This window comes from Cupressus sempervirens, chromosome 5, assembly GCF_028749045.1.
Source record: "Cupressus sempervirens isolate cs-2001-9-10 chromosome 5, ASM2874904v1, whole genome shotgun sequence".
Lineage (NCBI taxonomy): Eukaryota > Viridiplantae > Streptophyta > Pinopsida > Cupressales > Cupressaceae > Cupressus > Cupressus sempervirens.
The window spans coordinates 459334612-459353839 of record NC_143122.1 but is presented as its reverse complement, the minus strand read 5'-3'; the positions used below and the strand labels follow the sequence as shown (position 1 = coordinate 459353839).

Below are 19228 nucleotides of genomic sequence, written 5' to 3'. Positions count from 1 at the left end.
TACATACAGGCAACTAGTAGGCAGCCTCATCTACCTCTCTGCTACTAAGCCTGATATCAGCTTCGCAGTCAACTATATTTCACACTTTATGACAGCTCCTAAAGCTGATCATTGGATGGCAGCAAAGCGTGTGCTTCGTTATGTGAAGGGCACTTCAAATTATGGACTTCTGTACTCTCGGAGTTCTAATCCTAAACTCAGTGGGTTCACAAATTCAGATTGGGCAAGCTCTGTTGATGATAAAAAGTCAACATCTGGATATGTGTTTAGTTTGGGATCTGGTGCAGTCACATGGACAAGCAAGAAGCAGCATGCAATTTCCCTCTCTTCTACAGAGGCTGAATACAGAGGGACTATTAAGGCAGGATGTGAAGTTGTTTGGCTTTGTCGGATGCTTGGGGATATGTAGATGTCACCAACAGGACCGACCACTCTGTTTGTTGATAACGAAAGTGTTATCAAGTTAGCACGGGATCTAGCCTTCCATGAGCAAACCAAGCATGTGGATGTTCGTTATCATTACATACGATAGCTGGTTGAAGACGGGACTATAGATCTACAGTATGTTCCTACCTCAAATCAGACTGCAAACATTCTCACCAAGCCTCTTGGTCCTGATAAGTTTGTCAAATTCAGAGGACAACTTGGTGTGTTCGATAGATTAACCATTAAGGGAGGGTATTACAATAATAGATGAGTTGTCTATTATTAATTAATGGTTATCTTGTAAATATCTTAAGCTTTAGTTTGCTTTCGTTTTTTGCTTTCTCTAGAATAGAATGTTTCTATTCTTTATGATCATTCTTTTTAATAAATTGACCTCTCGGTCTCTGTTAATAACAAGCAAGTATTTTACCAATTACCTCGTAATACTATCCCCTAATCTTACGTGATTAACCATCTTGAATTTGAGGATAAATTTAAATTTTATAAATATGAGATTTAGGTTAAATTCTAAATAATAGAGTTTCTTATCAAAATGGTTCTGATACCATGTTAATGCAATAGGATCTCTGATAGAATAAATTGTATTTCCAAACTGTAATAAAATATATAACTTACTTGATATCAGATTTGTGGATTTGCATATCTTCAATTCAGAATAGTACTTGATGCTTGGAGAATCTTCTACTTGAATTATCATTGATAATTGGTCTTCAATAATCTGCAAGAGGAATAGATCATTGGGACTGCATTTATGACCTATGATTGATATATTTAGTTCGCACCGATGCATGATAATAATTATACTCAATGAATAGTCATGACCCTATGTGAGCATAACTACCACTTAACAACAATGTAATATCAATGTTAAAGATCGGTGGCAGTAATTACGCCCGATATATATGATAACCAATGTATAAATCCTGATAAGAATCGGTGATAGCAATATGATTAATAACAAGTGAAGCCCAATAAGAATAGGTGGCAATGATATTAGTTCCACACACACACGTGTGTGTGTATGCACATATGTCTATACATATATATATATATAGGTATATGTATCTGTTATTCTTTCCTTCAATATAATCATAAGATCAGATTCAAATGTTCGGTATTACTTTGGCTGAAGCTATACTTCAACACATCCAAGATGAAGGGCCAGGATTTATCCCCGCAAACCTTAAGTAGGGTTCCTAAATTTAAAACCAATTAGATGAAGGCACTAATTCATCAACCGATAAGAAAATTACAATGAGTTTTCCACCCAATCAGGAGATAAGACACTTGGCATGATGTGAATGCTTGTGCTTAAAATTGGAATTTTCGAATTGGACAAGACAACCAATTGCCACCCCATCATCCTTATCCTATTGATCTATTAAATCACATGCTCTAAACCCTAGCTTGAGAAAATGTTTGTTGAAACTGCAACTATTTCTTGCTTGAGTGAAACAAGGGAAGTAACGGCTCTAGGAGGTTGCAATTGATGATCGATCTTCCCAAGGGTGTCAACATCAAACTCATGAGAGATCAAGGCAGGATCATTGTTGAAGTCAAGCCCTCATAATGCTGCTTTCAGAGGCTCATCCTTGTACAACTTGAATCATGCATCCTTGTGAACAGTGTTAAGTGCATCCACAAACATTAAAGGTCCCTTAATGATTTCTCCTTTAAATATCTCCCCAATGTATTCCAATGCAATATCAAATGTAACATTATCCCAATTTGTTCTTCATCTTCTTCTCCCACGAGGTTGCGTGTAGAAATTTCTTTAGGAACATCTTCCAATTTTTTATATAGGATCTCATTACTCCTAAAATCTTCAAATCCAATAGGTTGCTCATCAAGCATTTTGACAAGTTGATCATCGAATGGCATTTCAAGTGAATATCATCGAAGGTTTGAGTTGACAGTGAATCATGCCACTTATAGTAACTAGTCCACCTTGAAATGCCTTTGGTAATGATTTCCTTTGAACTTCTTGCTTGAGATCTTTTAGCACCTCCCCTCCCCTCTAACAAAGGAATATAGTCGTAATGACACTTTGTAAACCATTGTCAAGTTATTGCTCATGTTCGGATTTACTTATGATATCTTGCAATTCCTTTTTTAGCTCATCCTCTTGATTACCTTCCTCTTCAAGGATGTTTGAAATTCCTTGTAATTCATTCTCAAGAAATAGATCTTGTTGCATGAGTGAAGGTTCACTGAGGATAACTTCTTCAAACTTGTGATGATCTTCTAATTCTTCATGAACTTGATTTTTGTCTAATATGTTTCATCTTTCTTGGATGAATTCTATAGATCCCTTGATCTTCTTGTCAACTTTCTCCTCTGATGTAAATGCGTGAAACTTGATCCTCCACTTGGTTGTCGAGATGATAAAACTCAATCATGCATCCTTGATGCAATTCATTTCCTTCATCCTTTGGTTTGTAGCTCTTGTGGTGCGTACCTTCTTCATATGATGTCCAACTTGGGAGCTGCAAGAAATCCTTGCCACCCTTGCTGATTTTTCCTCATACCAACCCAATTGGTATTAGATTGAGTAAATGGAATCTTGACAAGATGGGCAAGTAGATTTCAAATGTGAAAGGCTATCTACACTGCACCACGTCTTTCCTCCATATCCACTTCCTAGTTTCTTATTACTATCTTTTTTGAACTCAAGGAGCTCTGCTTCTAAATTAACAAACATCGCAAGCTCATACACTTCTGAAAAATAGAATCTTCCCCATAATGCTAAACCCACTCTCAAGAGAAATATCAAACGATGCCTATGCTCATGATTTGTGGTGTTATGTGTCATATAGTGCCATGATGATGTTGAGACAATTCACAAGGATGCAACCATTTATTCAAAACAAACAAAATTGAAAGAACATTCACCTGACTATCCATTGAGAAGCCTTTCCTTTTGGATTTTGTGATTTTTTCTTTTTTTGAATTTTCAAAAAATCTTCACTTTTATTTGGATTTTTCAGTCTAAGAGTGATCTCCTATCTCAAATATAACCTTGAAAGTTCATACTTGTTGATAATTCCATTAACAAACTTTGTTGGCCATCCTTTTAGCACCATTTTTTGTTCATGTGAGTTTTCTTCCACTACATGCAAAATCAAATACTCAATGTTTTGGAATGAAACATCAAACTAGTGTTACAAGAATCGATGAGTCCCGAGGTGAGGCAACCTTCCCAAGGTTGGTGGCCTCTTGCCTTGGACTCAACCAAGTCCTAGGTGAGTTTCCATGGGCTCACCGAGTCCATGGACTCACCGAAGTCGGCAAGTCCTGCTAATCAGACTCTACCACTAGCCAACAGAAAATAATAATATTTTCAGCTCGAGGACAAGATTTATACAAATAAAACATTTAAGTTTATTTTCTTTCTTATACTTTAAGATATATTTGTATAAATATTGTCAGGATATTTGAGATAGGTTTTAGCTTTATAAGAGTTAAAATGTAGATTCTAGATTTTAGGGGTTTTCAAAAATATTCAGGCTTAGCCAAGTTTTAGGAATTAGCATGCCTTCAACAGTGTTATCTCCCACAACTTGTCTTGACTATTTGAGGTCAAACTAAGCTAAAAGTTGATGATCTTGTCTTTAACGGTGAAGACTTGGAGTGGGTTGATCAGTTCGATCAAGGGGCAGAGGCAGTGGCAATGGTAGTGGAGGAGGCTAGAGCATGAGGAGACCTGCTACAAGAGCTTAAGGCCCAGAGTGATGGATCGGACTCTAATAATAGGATTATGAGGATGAGTATTAGGAGGAGGATCATGATGAGCATGTCACTGAGGTTCAACCTCACACACAAGGAGACAGGATGGCTCTAGAGTCTTCCATGACCTATCCTAGTTGTAGTCGTTGGAGGACATAGGCTACTATGCGCCTTTATTTTGATTTATGTTTTGAACTTTTGATTCAATGGATTGCATATTTCATGAATATTATAGACATTTGACCGTGACACTATATTTCTATTATGTCTTTTATTAAGAAAACATGTTTTGAAGGGGCCGTGAAACCCTGTAAAAAGATCTAAAGATTAAACATTACAACCTAAGTAAATACAACCCCCAAACAACAAAGCTAGCAACGAAAGGCCAGAAAACAAAAGACAACACAAAAAGCAAGCAAACCAGAAAATCACATAAAAAAGCCAGAGGGCAGCAAGGCATTAACCCATTCTTTTAATCATTTTTGTTGCTTGTTCCTGCAGCACATCCATCTTCTCATCGGAAGCTTTGATTTGTTTGATCTCAAAGGAAGCTCCAATCGTCATCTTCTTAGTGGTAGCTCTAGTTCTTCTACCCATTCCATCCTTTTTGTCAACAACTGGTCCAGCATCCTCAATCACAGCAACAATGGCATTCTCCCATGGGCTTCCCTCCATCTTATGAATCAAAATCTTGATGTGTTTGTTGGAAGCTTTGAGAATATTATAGCTTTGTTGAGCTATACTCCGGAGGGTACTCTCAATACCATTGACTTTCCTGGGCTTCCATCCTAAAGAATATGGCCAAGTCAATCAAGGACCCAGTGAGGGGATTGTCCTTGGTGTCTCCATCCTGCACCTTGTTATCACCAACCTTCTCATCAACCATGGGCATCTTGTCCTTCAAACCCAGAATCTGATGAAACATCCATTTTATTGATCTGAAGTTATCAAGCACCTTGTTCCTGGCATTGTTTAGGAGGTTCATGTCTTCCTCTTTGCTGTTGTTAATTTCTATTATGTTATTCAATTTAACTTTAAGTAATTTCTTTCAAAAATTTGCATTTATACTTGTGTGATCTATGAAAAGTTATGAATGTGTGCAAAGTAGCTTCTATTTATCTCAATTATTGTGTATTTGATGTTAATTAGCTAAATGATGCATGAAAAAAACTTAAAATCCTTAAATATCTTTGAATTTCATGGGTTTTTAACAAGGTTGCCCAGGGACGAGGGTACTTGGGGTACTTAGGGTAACAGTACAAATGTTTTTCATAATACGGAATGGGAGTACTTGCAAATGTCAAACTTTGTTTTTAATTATACTTTTATATTTATATAAAATCTGAAATTATAAGTTATGACAATGGTTAAACAAAACAAGAACACTTATAACGTTTGTAAATGTAATGTATTATTTTCAGTTTCAGATTTGCTATGTTTTTGTAATAATAATATATGATAAATGTTTAGATGCATCATGGAGAAGGGAGACTTTAAACATGAACAAGATCATAAATCATATGACAATGAAATATTGCAAATGATAAACGTTTGGCTTGAACAGTGATAAAATTTATGATAATCAAGATTGTATCAATGTTTCAAACCGATTAGGTATTCAATTAAGCTTGATAAACAACAAGCCGATACACAACCAAAAAACCAAAAAAGAAATGAAAAATCTTAATCAAGGTCCTTACCTATGATGCTCTCCATCGAGTACCCGATACTTGGGATACATGTACTTGGTACTTAGGTACGTGGGAACACGAACTAGGAGTGTGGGTATGAGTACCCATGCAACCTTGGTTTTTAATTGTCACATCCTTGTCAAGTACTTGCCGAGTCCAGCTGCGGAGTCTAAGTCCGAGCCTGATTTGAGCTCGTCAAGTCTAAGCCAACTCTGAGGCTAGTAACACTACATCAAACACTCGATCCTCTCTTGATATAAGGTCGTCTCTCATGCTAAGCTTGCAAAATAAGACCATGAAATAACTTCAAGGTGTCATTGTTGACACATACTCGCTCAATAAAATAATGCAATTTATTGGTAATCACTTGCGGACTTACGCTATTCATTCAATGGATATCAACTCTTGCACTTCTAAATATATGGCTTTCACAATATGCGATGAAAATATAATTTGGATTCCGTACTTCCACTTCAACTTAAACTTGCTAACTTCGGCTACTTCTACTCCTAACTATGAATGCAAGGATTCATGGATGGACTTGGACTCTCCTAGATGGAGCTTAATCAATGACTCCACCCACCTAGTGCAAGCTTCTATGAAACACTCAAATGGTTTTCAAATCAGTATCTCCTCTCCAATCCCATCAAATGGATGCAAACTAAAGATTGAATATCAATTGAAGCTAAGTGATTTCAATCATCTGCTAACCACACAAGGCACTCCTACCATACACAAGAGGCTAGTAACCTAGATTTGTTCAACTCAAGCAAGTTAATATTCACAACAACTTTCATTCAACTAAGGTACTTTCAAACAACACAAAAGGAAATCTACTACAAGTGAAAGATTGAGGAAACCATGCAACACATCAATGCAAAGTTAAGTAATCTTCAATGAAAACCAACAATAAATTATCAATTACTTTGGCAAGCATTATAGCAACAATTAATCGAATCTCTCCCTTAGCTAGCCTACTTTAGCTTCTAGCTCTCCACTCCAACCTCCTAATCGAATGAATTACATATGAAGAGACCTTGGCCTTTTATAGATGTTCAATTACAATAAAGGGCCAAGATTGATTCAAGATCAAGAACTTGAATTTAACCCTATTTAGGGTTGCCAAATTTACAACCAATTATATGAAGGCACCAGTTTATTAGCCAATAAGAAAATTAAAATGAGTTTCCCAACCAATGAGGAGAGAAGACACTTGGCACGTGATTGCTTGTGCTTGTGCTTGGAATTTTCTGATTAGAGATGACAACCAACTACCACCTCGTCATCCTTATCCTAGTGATCTATTAAATCATGTGCTTTGAATCCTGCCTTGAGAAAATGTTTGTTGAAACTACAAAAATTTCTTGTTTGATGGTTATAAAGTTACCTTAAATAACTTTTCAACTTCTTGAGGATGATTATTATGGATCATGCTTTGATCTTGTTTCCTTTGAATCCCCTCAATCCTCTAGGACTTTCTCGTGGCTTGGCCTAAATCGGGAAGCTTGAATCCTCTAATCCCCATCTTCAAACTTGAACTTGTGTCTTCGAATTGTAGATTTGGCTGAGCTTGATTGCATTTGAAGATGTTCCCATGTTATTGTTTCTTACAGTAGATTTGGAATCTTCCTTGATCTCAACCTGAATTTTTGCATTGATGTCTTGATTTGAGTTTGTCTTCTCATTTGAAACCTCTTGAACTTGAAGTTGGCCTTCCTCCTATAGTTTGCACTTGGGATCTTCAAATCTTGAATTTAGGCTGCCCCCATGAAGTCCCCTTGCTTCCACGAAACCAACCTTGCAAAACAAAGGGAGGAAGATGATCAAGATCACAAAATGATGAAAAAACACCAAACAATCTTAAAACTTTTATGAAATAAAATTATTCTTGCCTCCACCTCCTTTTATTAATTAGGTCGCCAATCAGATTCCTAGCTGGTTATTATCAATTCCAGCTTTAAATTGGAGTTTTTTGCCTTGAGAATTGAAGATTAAAAATTCCAAGTGATTCAAACTCACATTGTAGATGAAACGGAGAGAGACTACATTTGGAAACAGATGTGACTGCATTATGTTGAACTCGGATCTAATCTGCCTACTACCTCTGATTTTGAACTTTCTCCAGCAATCCACTCGAAACAAACACTTCCACATTAACAATTTGTTGCTTGATGTACATAAGTCTCATTGTCATAATTTATATGAATAATTCGCTGCCAGCTCATGGAATTTCGCTGGCCTAATGCAGAGAGAGTGTTTTGATTTGGAGTTTAAATCAATTGCTCTACCCCTATTATACAGCCAAGGCCTTAAGTTGAAGAGGTGGGACTTTGCATAGGGTGACCTGGCCACTTAACAATCAATGAGAATTCAACAAATGAAAAACATTTTAATTAGCAAATAGTCGCCACATAGGCCGGCCTTGCCAATCGGTATGAACAGCAGCAAATAATACATTTGCTTCATAATAAAATTGTTTCCTTTTGAAAGAGCTTGGCCGACCTTGAACGAAAGAGCTTGGTGTGTCTTCAGGATGAGTGGATGCAGTTGTAGTCACTTCTTCAGGAGATCTACACGATGTCACACTCCTCCTTCCTTTCCTGTTATTGTTTGCATATATATGTATATGTATGGTATCTTGTTGGTTGGAGGTGCAGGTGTGTGCAAGTACCATGCATCGACTCCACTTGGCTACACCTTTGAGCATGCCTTAGAATCCTTGAACTAATTGTTATTAAAAAGGAGATGGAACCATGATCCATATAAGAACCCTAAGCCTAGAGTTACTTATTAGGGAGTTATCTACGTCTTGGGGAACTTTTGGGATTTTTCCTCTTATTTGAGATTGTCATACTTAATTTTTGCAATGGTGGTTTTATGTATGGATGTGACCCAATGTTACCCCGGCGTGAAGGTGCGGCGGTGCGCCAGGACAAGTTTCAGGTGCAAGAAAAAAAGGGCCTCAATTTGGGGACAGCAGGGGATGGCAGGGGTGCCACGGCAGGGGTGTGGGAGGGGGGGGGAGGGGGGGGAGGTGGTTGCATAGTATATATATATAATACATATGATTGAAAATGCTAATTATGAAATGATACTTCAATATATTATATAACATACCAAATATAGTTGAACAGAGAAAATTGAAATGCGATTCACAAACCATAAGTTCAAACTTGAAACTTGAAACTTCATAACCATTACCAATGACCATTTAACAAATTAACTTAGTTCAAGATGCAAGTTTCAAAATTCATTGTTCAAATATGAATATCATATATGATATATCATAAAGATGCTCATGATGACAATGAGCTGAGTAGCATGAAACGGTGAAATAAAATAATGTATCGTAGCCATATCAAAGTGAGTACAATCAACAAAATGACAAAATGTCAATAATGAGAATGGAATCATCCCAAGTGCTCTCAAAGCATGCATTAAAATAAAATTAAAAACGAAAAGAAAAAGTTATTTTTTTTAAAACTTTTTCGGCCATTCAGCTAGCCGCACCCTAGGAGCACCCCGAAAACACCTTGGGAGCACCTCTGCACCCGCGAACCACTCGAGTGCTCAACCGGTGTGGCCAAGGTGCGGTAGCGCATTTTCGGCCAGCAAGGGTACTCGAGTGCACTAGGTGCTTTGGGTTTTTGACCCGAGTGCGCGCACCCAGGTTACACTGATGTGACCTTAAGTTGATACTTTGGCACATTGATATTTTGCACATGATTTATATGCTCTTGATTTCATGATGTTTGTATGTGTTAACCGGGTATATTTATCCAAGTATACATGAGTGCACACATATATACCCAAGTGAACATACATTTTCTACTTTTTGTACGTGTGACTTTAAGTAAGATGCATTATGAGTCTTAGTTTAATTTTGTGGTTTTGTGAATAACTAAAGTAAAATAAAATAGACAAATAATAATAAGATTTGAAAGGAAATAAAAGACAATAAAATAACCCTTTTGGAGACTTGAACATTTGACACCCTTAACTACCAAACCCACTATCTACCATCTCACCAATATACACTTCAAGAACTAGGATAAAAGGAATAAGTTATAAGCTATAATTAATTGAGATAGATGAGAAAACGGGAACAATATAAGATTGTGAGAATTGAAACCCCTGACCTCCTTAAGTTGATACTTTGGCACATTGATATTTTGCACATGACTTATATGCTCTTGAGTTCATGATGTTTGTATGTGTTAATCAGGTATATTTATCCAAATATATATGAGTGCACACATATATACCCAACTAAACCTGAGTAAATATACATTTACTATTATTTGTATGTGTGACTTTAAGTAAGATGCAGTATGAGTCTTAGTTTAATTTTGTGGTTTTGTGAATCACTAAAGTAAAATAATAATAGACAAATAATAATAAGAATTGAAAGGAAATTAAAGACAATAAGATAAAAGAGGAACACAAAATAACCCTTTTGGAGACTTGAACATTTGACCCCCTTAACTACCAAACCCACTATCTACCATCTCACCTATTATACTCTTCAAGAACTAGGATAAAAGCAATAAGTTATAAGCTATAATTTATTGAGATGGATGAGAAAAGAGAAACAATATAAGATAGCGAGAATTGAACCCTTGACCTCATGAATGAAGGAGGAGTATCTTAACCATTGTACCATAAGAATCCTTTGAGAAAGAAGTTCTTGACAAACTAGATAACCCAATGATTAGTTAGAATTTGGAAGAAAAAATAATAAATTAATTAGAGGTTTGATTTATTCAATCAAACCTTAGGGGATGTCAGTTGCAACAGATGCAACCACTGAAACAACATATGGTCCCCTATAAATATGGGGTTTTCCCAAGGAGAAAAACATTAAGAAAATAATTGGAAAAAAAACTATAGAAAAAGTTGAAGGCAAAAACTATAGATAGAAATTAGGAAGGAAACTTGCACAAAGGAATCTTGGAGGAATGAGAAGCAGAGAAGCTTCATCCATAGGAGTGATTGTTGCAAGAGACAAGGAAGCTTGGAATTGTATATGAGAAATATGTTAGCAAGTAATACTAATCTATTCAAAAACAAAAGCATTAACTAGCATATAAACCATAACATAAATGAGAGACTAAAGAGGAAACACCAATTGGAAATGTGAGCCAAATGAATGGACTCTCCCAATGGGATTTAGCTCCTTGCTTGGTAGATGGGTCTAAAGATTGGGATGTATGCTCAAGGTTCCCAAAAACTAGCTTCAATGGAGATGAAAAATGGCAAATTGGTAGCTTTGTGAGCTCTCAATTTGGCATCATAAGGGTATGGTTGATGGCTTTTGGCTCTCAAAAGGGCATTATAACTTTAGCTCCAAGATTGTGATGAAATGGCTTGGGATGGGATTCAATTTATAGGCCAAGGGGTAGAGGGATGAAGGGCTTAGATGCAAGGATGGGGAGATGGTTAAGGAGGGCTAAGATGCACTCAAAGGGGAGCACATGGATTGTGCTTGTTTAGCACCAATGGGAAGGTGACACTTGTCACAAGGAGGATGAGTGTGAGAGGGTAGGGTAAAGGGTTGGTTAAAGGCATGATGAGTGGGGTTGAGTATGTAAGAGACATGTAAGAGGAATGAGTGTGGAAGAGGGAAGAGTGTGGAAGATGGATGTAAGAGTCATGAGTGGGCTTGTAAGAGTCTTTTATGGTTTGTAAGAGCACTCATGACTTGGTGGTTGGGATTTTTGAGGGGAGACTTTGGTTTGGATTAGGAAAGTCTTAAACTTGTTTAAAGAATGTGACAACATTAGGGGGTGGATTAAGCTTGGGTTTAGGATTAGATTAGGGATGTTAGAGATGTGCAAGTGGATGGCATTAATGAGGTTGGGTGAGTTAGTGGCTAAGCTTGGTTAGTATGGGTGGATGGGGTGGATTAGGCTAAATGGAGGATTAGGGATAAGTTAGGGGTTTTTGGATTTGAGGATTTTATTTATCAAATAGATTTATTTAATAAATGGGGATTTTTGGAATTAGATAGAAGAATAGGATTTAATTGATAAATAATAGGTTATTTGATTTATCAATTAGGACTATAGATGATTAATTAAATTAATCAACTAGGGATGGCAAAGGATTAATTAAATAAAAATTTAATTAATGATGCCTTTACAGATAACTAAATAGGATTACTAAAGCGGTGTAATCAAATTTAGGTGTCTACAGGAATTACCTAGAGAGATCACCGACAACCCTTTCAAGGAAACCAAGTAGGCCTCTCTCTCTCTCTCTCTCTCTCTCTCTCTCTCTCTCTCTCTCTCTCTCTCTCTCTCTCTCTCTCATAGACACACACACACACACACACACATACACACATAAAATAATAATGGAAGATCTATACATTCGTTTCTTGATGGTTGAATGAATAAGAGTGTTTAATTTCTCTGTGTGTTGTGATGTATCTCTTGAATATATCATTGTAAATTTTGGCATGCATTTTTGGTTATGGGATTGTTTGCTTTAATGGGAACTCCCTTGAGAATGGGTTTTGGTAGAGGGTTCCTACCTAAGTTTTAGCCCAGAAATATGTTTGGAATCACTCCTATCCAAACCGAATCTGGAAGTTCAATTCAAAGAATTCCTTATATTTTTCAGTCTTCTGGAATTAATGCACAGGAATACTGCACATATGTGCAGTTTTGCACGTTCACAATCTGTCTATCGCCTTGAACAAAAGCCCAATGTAAGAAAAACAAAAGTGCTACATTAGGAAATAAATGTGTAGCTATAAGAAACATAAGCGAAACCGTTGATAACAAAAGCGCAACTATAATGAACAAATAGTAGATCTACTTAATAGATGTACAGATCTGGTAAAGATAACAAATACGCAGTTTTGCATAACAAATGCACAAGTATATCAAATGAATGCATAGGAAGAAGGAATAAAAGTGCAGCTTTGTTAAAAAAATGCATAGGAATAAGAAATTGATGTGCAACAACAACGAAACTTTGCAAATTACACCTCTAGAGTCAGTTTTTAGCAATAGGATATAACATACAATGAACATTTAAGTATAAGTGACATAATTTGCCACTTATACTTTGAGTTATTTTATAAATCCTACACCTTTTGAGATAGGTTTCAGGCTCGTAGGAGTTAAAATAAAGATTTTAGACTTTGAATTTTTAAGAAAATTTCAGATTTAGCCAGAATTTAGGAATCATCATTTCAGCTTGTCCTTTTCATGTCTTGTGACCTTGTATCTATTTCTGAGGCAAATACTTCTAGACATGTGATATTCATTCTTGTAAAGTGTTTTCTACATGCTTGTTATATCTTATTGCTTATGCAGTGAATTAGGGCTTAGTGGATTCACCCAAGGGTATGGGACCCTAGAGATGTTTCTTAAACCAGTTTTCTTGTCAATGGTTGAATTGGATTCCTAACGAGGTTTGTTTTGGCTCACCAGAGGCTTTTGGATTTTGTGGTTCCTTATAAAAGGAGGTTGTTTATATCTTTGTGATTCAATGACGTTCATGTGATTATGCTTGAGGTACGAATTAGGGTTTGGGACTAGGTATATGGGAGCCTAGGTATATTTTTCCCTAAACTCTTCTATGATTTTGGTTTTGGATTTGTTAGTAGGGTAGATACCCTAGGTGAGTGGCTCACCATAGGTGTTGGGGACCAGAAATGGCTGGCAGGGGATCCTATGTGTTAAAGACCAGAGCCCTGTGCAGGCTAGCTCTATATATGAGTTGGTTAAAAAGTGATAACACTAATAAACTAATGGCTTGTGGGGGTTTTGGGGCTTCGCACTAAATAAGATAAATATGAAAGTTTTGTTGGAGTACTGGGAGTAGGGACATGTTGCATATCTTATAAGTCCCTAGCTCAGAGGGTTGATCTCAACACTACTAGACTGCATTCCTATTCTAGTTAGAATACTCAGGGAAAAGAAGTTTTGTGTAGCAGGTCAATCTTAAGCCCAAGGGGTGGATCCCAACATATAGGAAGATATGATGACACTCACCAAGTTGTGGTCAAACCTCTCACACATGTTTTTGCCTTTGGTTGTCCATTTGCTTTGTGATTTCATTTTGGGCATTATGCTTTGTGTGGCTTTATGTTACCCTTGCACTTTGATTTTGGGGTATAAGCCTTAGACTACCTTAGAGGCTATGTGGATCATGGTCTCATCTCTTATCTCAAGGGTCTGGACCATTTATGGCTCCACATGGTTGGGTGGAAAAATATTTTGAGGTACTATTTGAGCTTTTATGAACGGCTTTATATGGATCCTTGTTGAGTAGCAATTGAAGATTATTTCTTTAAGTCTATATGTTGCATTTCCTTGGAAGAAATTTATGTAATATTGTAATGTAAACTCTTGAAGAAAGTAAAAGCTCTTATGTATATATATCATGAAACGAAAAGCTATGTAAAAGGGTAAAAGGGTAAACGAGTATCTCTACGAAAAATAAAGGGAAATGTGAGCATATTCTATTATTTCAAAGGATAAATGATGTTATAATGATGCCATGACATTGTGAATTTCCTTCTATTAGATGAATGTATGATGAAATAAAGAACCGTGTACTCTTTATAATGTTATCAAATGAACAATTTATGATTTGCTTGACACTCTTTATAAATCTATTGCAATTATCTTTATTGCATGTTAAGTACATACATTTAATTGTAAGGACTAGTACATTTGTTCCTAATTTGTAAATGGATATTAGGATGGATAATGTATCAAATTGTAAGTAGACATAACACTAATAGAAGGATTAACTTAAATAGCAAGAATAAAATTTTAGAAATAAAATTAAATAATGTTGTTTAAAGATGACATTAGGGAACCTATTAGGACTCTTACATCTATTATTAAGTATAATTAATAAGGCAAAGACGTTTTTAAAAAATTACTCACCAAACTTAGTAACATTTAGACTTATCCTTTCGGGTTCCTTGGTAAGGCATTACAATGTTCATGATGAACTTCATCTTGTCCACTATGTGCACTTTATCATCAATATCCTTAGATGTCCAAGGGAGTTCTTGTGCAAGCATGTCTTTACATTTTACCAAAGGAACCAGAAAACTATAAGCACTATGTATAATATTTATGAGATCCTCTTTATTTTCCTTGTCAAGGCGATCCATATCATTCACATGTTCGTCCTAATATTCATGATTTTTTTTGTGTAGTTCTATAATTTTTATTTAAATCATCCATAGGAATAGAAATTATAAGTTTCATCTCATCCCTTTTAGCTTTGATTCTATCTCCAAGCCTATTGTGTTCCTTGAGATAATAGTTTGTTATTAGAAATGGGGTATACTTGGGGGGGAGGGGGGGGAGTGGGCGACCGGAGGGCTTGAATCAATTTTCCACACAGTTTTGCCCAACTATGGATATTATTAACAATCTTTAAACTTGCATTAATGATCAAACTTTAAAAAAAAAAAACATAACTATAAAACAGTACAACTCATAACACCACTATTTAATAGCTAGAGAAACCCTAGCCAAGGGAAAATCCTGGTGGGAGTGACACTCACAAAATGATCCACTAATCAAAAGTATCTTGTGAAAGATACTGACCTTGTTAGGAGTCCTTTACATCCATGTAGTGTATTTTTCCTTGTTAGAGTACTAGACCTTTTTAGAAGCCTCAAACCTATTTGGAGTTGTTATTACAATACAAAAGAGTGCAAGAAGAGCCCACTGCTCAAACATGCATATACGACTTTACAACGCTATCAATAGAGATGGATACAAAACTTTATATAGTGCTGATATCTTCAATATCTGATCTAAATTTGTAGTTCTTGCTTCAAAATTGATCATACAATTGTACTGCTTTGTACTAGCATCAAATTCTCATCCGTACAAATCACATAAAGTGCACATGCAAACATTATATCATTATGTTACAATGCCACACTTCACTTAGCAAAGTGTTATGCCTTTATACCAAAGCTTTTCATCCTGTCGGTCTTACTACTTGATACTTTGCTAAATATATGAAATAATATTTTTCCACACGTGGTTTAACATAAACAATGTCATCCCAACATTTTCAAGTAATTTTTTTGGTAAACCAAAACAACTCCTTAACCAAAAAAGTCAATATACCAAAGTTTCCAGTGTTTTGTCCTATCAAACTATACTTAGTAAATCTGCCATAACTTCTTTTGTACATAGAAAATTCTTTAGCGCTTTTACCCACATGTCATATGTAGTTTGTACTACCTTCCTGTAAGAGAGATTATTCTCAAGTCCCTTCAGTGCACTGTTGTAAACATAAGTTGCATGTACACTTTTTTTCCTTTACCATACTTAGACAATTTTATGAGTTTCAATACTTCAAACTCATCCTTTTATTTTGCCATCTCAAAATAGGCTATATGTTTCCATAAATAACAACCTTAGTACACCACCTTAGCCAAATTTCCAACAATCTCTCCCTTTCGAATTGATAGCAACGTATGGGAAAATTTGGTTAAGTGTCAAATTTCAAAACTACAAAATCTGTGAAGTATTTCACATGGCCATCAAAATTCAAAATTTGTAAATCATCTCTATATGTCTTGTCATCTTCTACATATATATAATGTACTCCCCTTTAGACTATGCTCTAACTTATATGTCCCTTTACACTACATATAGTATTTACAATTTTTTCACACTATTACTCTCCCCCTTTGACATCAATAACGAAGGTGAGTCAAAAATGTATATCTAGGTCAAAATTGTGGTTTTACCTTGGAGTCATTATGTTGTAGGTGTACTAAGAAGTGTCATGCAATCACCAAAGTTCTTTAGACTATCAAACTCTTTGTCCCAAGAGTCTTTCACTATGTCTGCTACGCTGGACAATGCACATAATCCATAGGCTGCCACTTCTACTACATTGATATCTGGATAGAAAACTTGTCATATGATTTCTTTGCCTCTAGACATGTGTCCAATTGCCTCTGAATAATATCAAGCTTTAGAGTTATGTGCTCTCTCAGTAAAGAGAATCTCTTCAAGATTCTTTCTCTGTCCAGCTCAAGTAACCTTAACTCATCATAAATTTGACTGATGCAGTGACCCATTTCTATGATCTTTGTCTATGGATTTTTTAGCTCATTCACCATCTTCTCGAATTTATCTTGCTTATTCTTTATTGCTGCGGAGATATCTTAAGTAAATTTAAGTGCTAAGGCACATTTTCCAAACAAATCTTTTCCCTCATATGTACACATCCTTAACTCCTTAATGCAAATATCTAACATTGTTAGATCATTTTTTATATTTCTATATATTGTGCTAAATAGATTTGCATCACGTTCTACTTTAGCTTTTAGAGTTGTTGCATCCTCAAGTGTAGCAAAATGTTTGTGAAAAGCATCCATCACTTTCCTTGCTTCTTTCTCCAATTTTTTCTCTTTAATTTGTATAAGTAAAGAGCTCTGGAGCTTATAAGTTACCTTTTCTAGGGCACTTTGTGTAATCTTTCTCCGTTTAATGGTTTTCTCTGCAATTTTTCTCATTGAAAATAATGTAACTTGACATAATTTCTCTATGTTCAGATCCTTTGTCATCTTCATGTTAGCCAATAAACTCTCAAATGGTGATTGAGAGATGGTAGGACTAGTCTGACCAACCTCTTTGGTAGGTATTTCCAATTGCGTTTGAGGGTCTTGACTAGTTTTTTCTGCTTTCTGCTCATCCAATGGGTGTACTCACACTTGGTCTTTTTTCATTGACACATTTTGTATCTTCTATTCCTTGTCCGCAGCTTGTGCCTTAGTTTACACTGATGTATCTTTTACTATCGTAATCTCCTGTACTACATTTTGCCATTGAATTTGTAAACTAGAGTCCACACTCTCAGTACTAGGTACTAAAGTCTTTGTACTATCATGTGGCCATGTTAAAAGAATAGGTTGTAATGATTCTTTTTGCACGAACCAATTTTTTTAGGACTCTGTTGTTCTTGTTGATCTGGCTCATCACAAGTTTGCACATTACCTGTCATCAAATTGCATTAAGCAGAGTATTCATTGTATCAATTACAGTGTAATCTTGTGATTATTCCTTTGTGGTTTTTACCGTGGTTGTAGGGATGGTATTTGTATACCAAAAATAGGGCACACTTATATAAACCATTACACTTGAGGGAACCCATGGAAGAGGGAGTCTCAAGGAGCAGCTTATAGCTTCCTATCTATAACAATCATGTGTTATAAGATTTTGGCTCTCAAATGAACCTAGCTTAAAGAAACCCTTGCAAGGTGCACCATAGAACAAAAGATTCAAAGAGTAGAGGCAAGAATGTCAATATCCAAGAATCAATAACGAATGCAATTCAAGATGCAAGCTAAAAAGGAGTTACAAGAACCACCTAGTAAAGCTATGTGATCTAAGCTAGAGCATAAAGAAAACTAAGCTATGAAGTATACCAAGATGTAAGTAGAATAAAGCCTAAGTTAAGAATGCAAGAATGCTCCTCTTTCTCCAAGTGCTCCAAAAAGCTATAAGAAAACCTACAGCATAATGTTAGCATAAACTAGAATGATATAAGAGAGTGAGGAGAGAGCCTTCTTTTAAATGAAAATGGACAGTAGAGATTAAGAGGCAAAATCAAGGGTGGAGAATGAGCCTTGATCTATGTGCACAAGTATCTTAAGCAAGCAAGATCAACAGTGGTGTTTAAGAGGCAAAAGATGTGTGGAGAAGAATGAAGATTCCACCCACCTTGGAAATTGTGCACCTCATGTGAGATAAAATGCCTTTTATTTTTCTTTTCAAAATAGGAATATTTTTCATGGGGGACATGTTCTAATTAAATAAAAGACTTAGAATAAAGTGGTCAAGCCATCGGTTAAAGTCCAATAAATAGCAAAGCGATGATTTGATCAAGAATAAGCAATGGATAAATTAAGGAAAAATTCTAGAAAGGGGGCGCATGGTCTAGATGACCATTTTAGAGTGATTACATTTTTCCCTCTTTGACTAATGGGTGATCAATCTTGGAACAAGTTAAGTCAAAGCATGAAGAAGCCAAGTTGATAGAGAAATCTAACTCCGAAGAATGAAGCACAAAGAAATAGCTGATCCTAAATGCCCAATTGATAAGTAGCGGGACCAAACATTAGGAGATACAGATCCAAAGAAAAAACATATGCCCTAGAGAGATAGCTAGATCAAGAGCAAATGGAAAGGTTAAGCATATGCTCCTAAGAAAGATAGATAGATCAAGAACAAATGTAAAGGTCAAGCATATGTTCTTAAGAAATACATATAGCAAAATCAATTTGCAGCAATGAAAAGCGATGATAGAGTATTCTTGTCCCCTTAGGATCGAAATTGAAATGAGGTAGAGGAGATGCA

The 19228-nt window shown here is 35.9% G+C and overlaps 1 protein-coding gene across 3 annotated transcripts in view; it reads right to left on the bottom strand.

The window, feature by feature from the left end:
• Positions 1–19228, bottom strand: part of LOC149556763 (alpha-taxilin-like protein) — a 229416-nt gene that overhangs the window by 112551 nt on the left and 97637 nt on the right. The window lies entirely within an intron of this gene.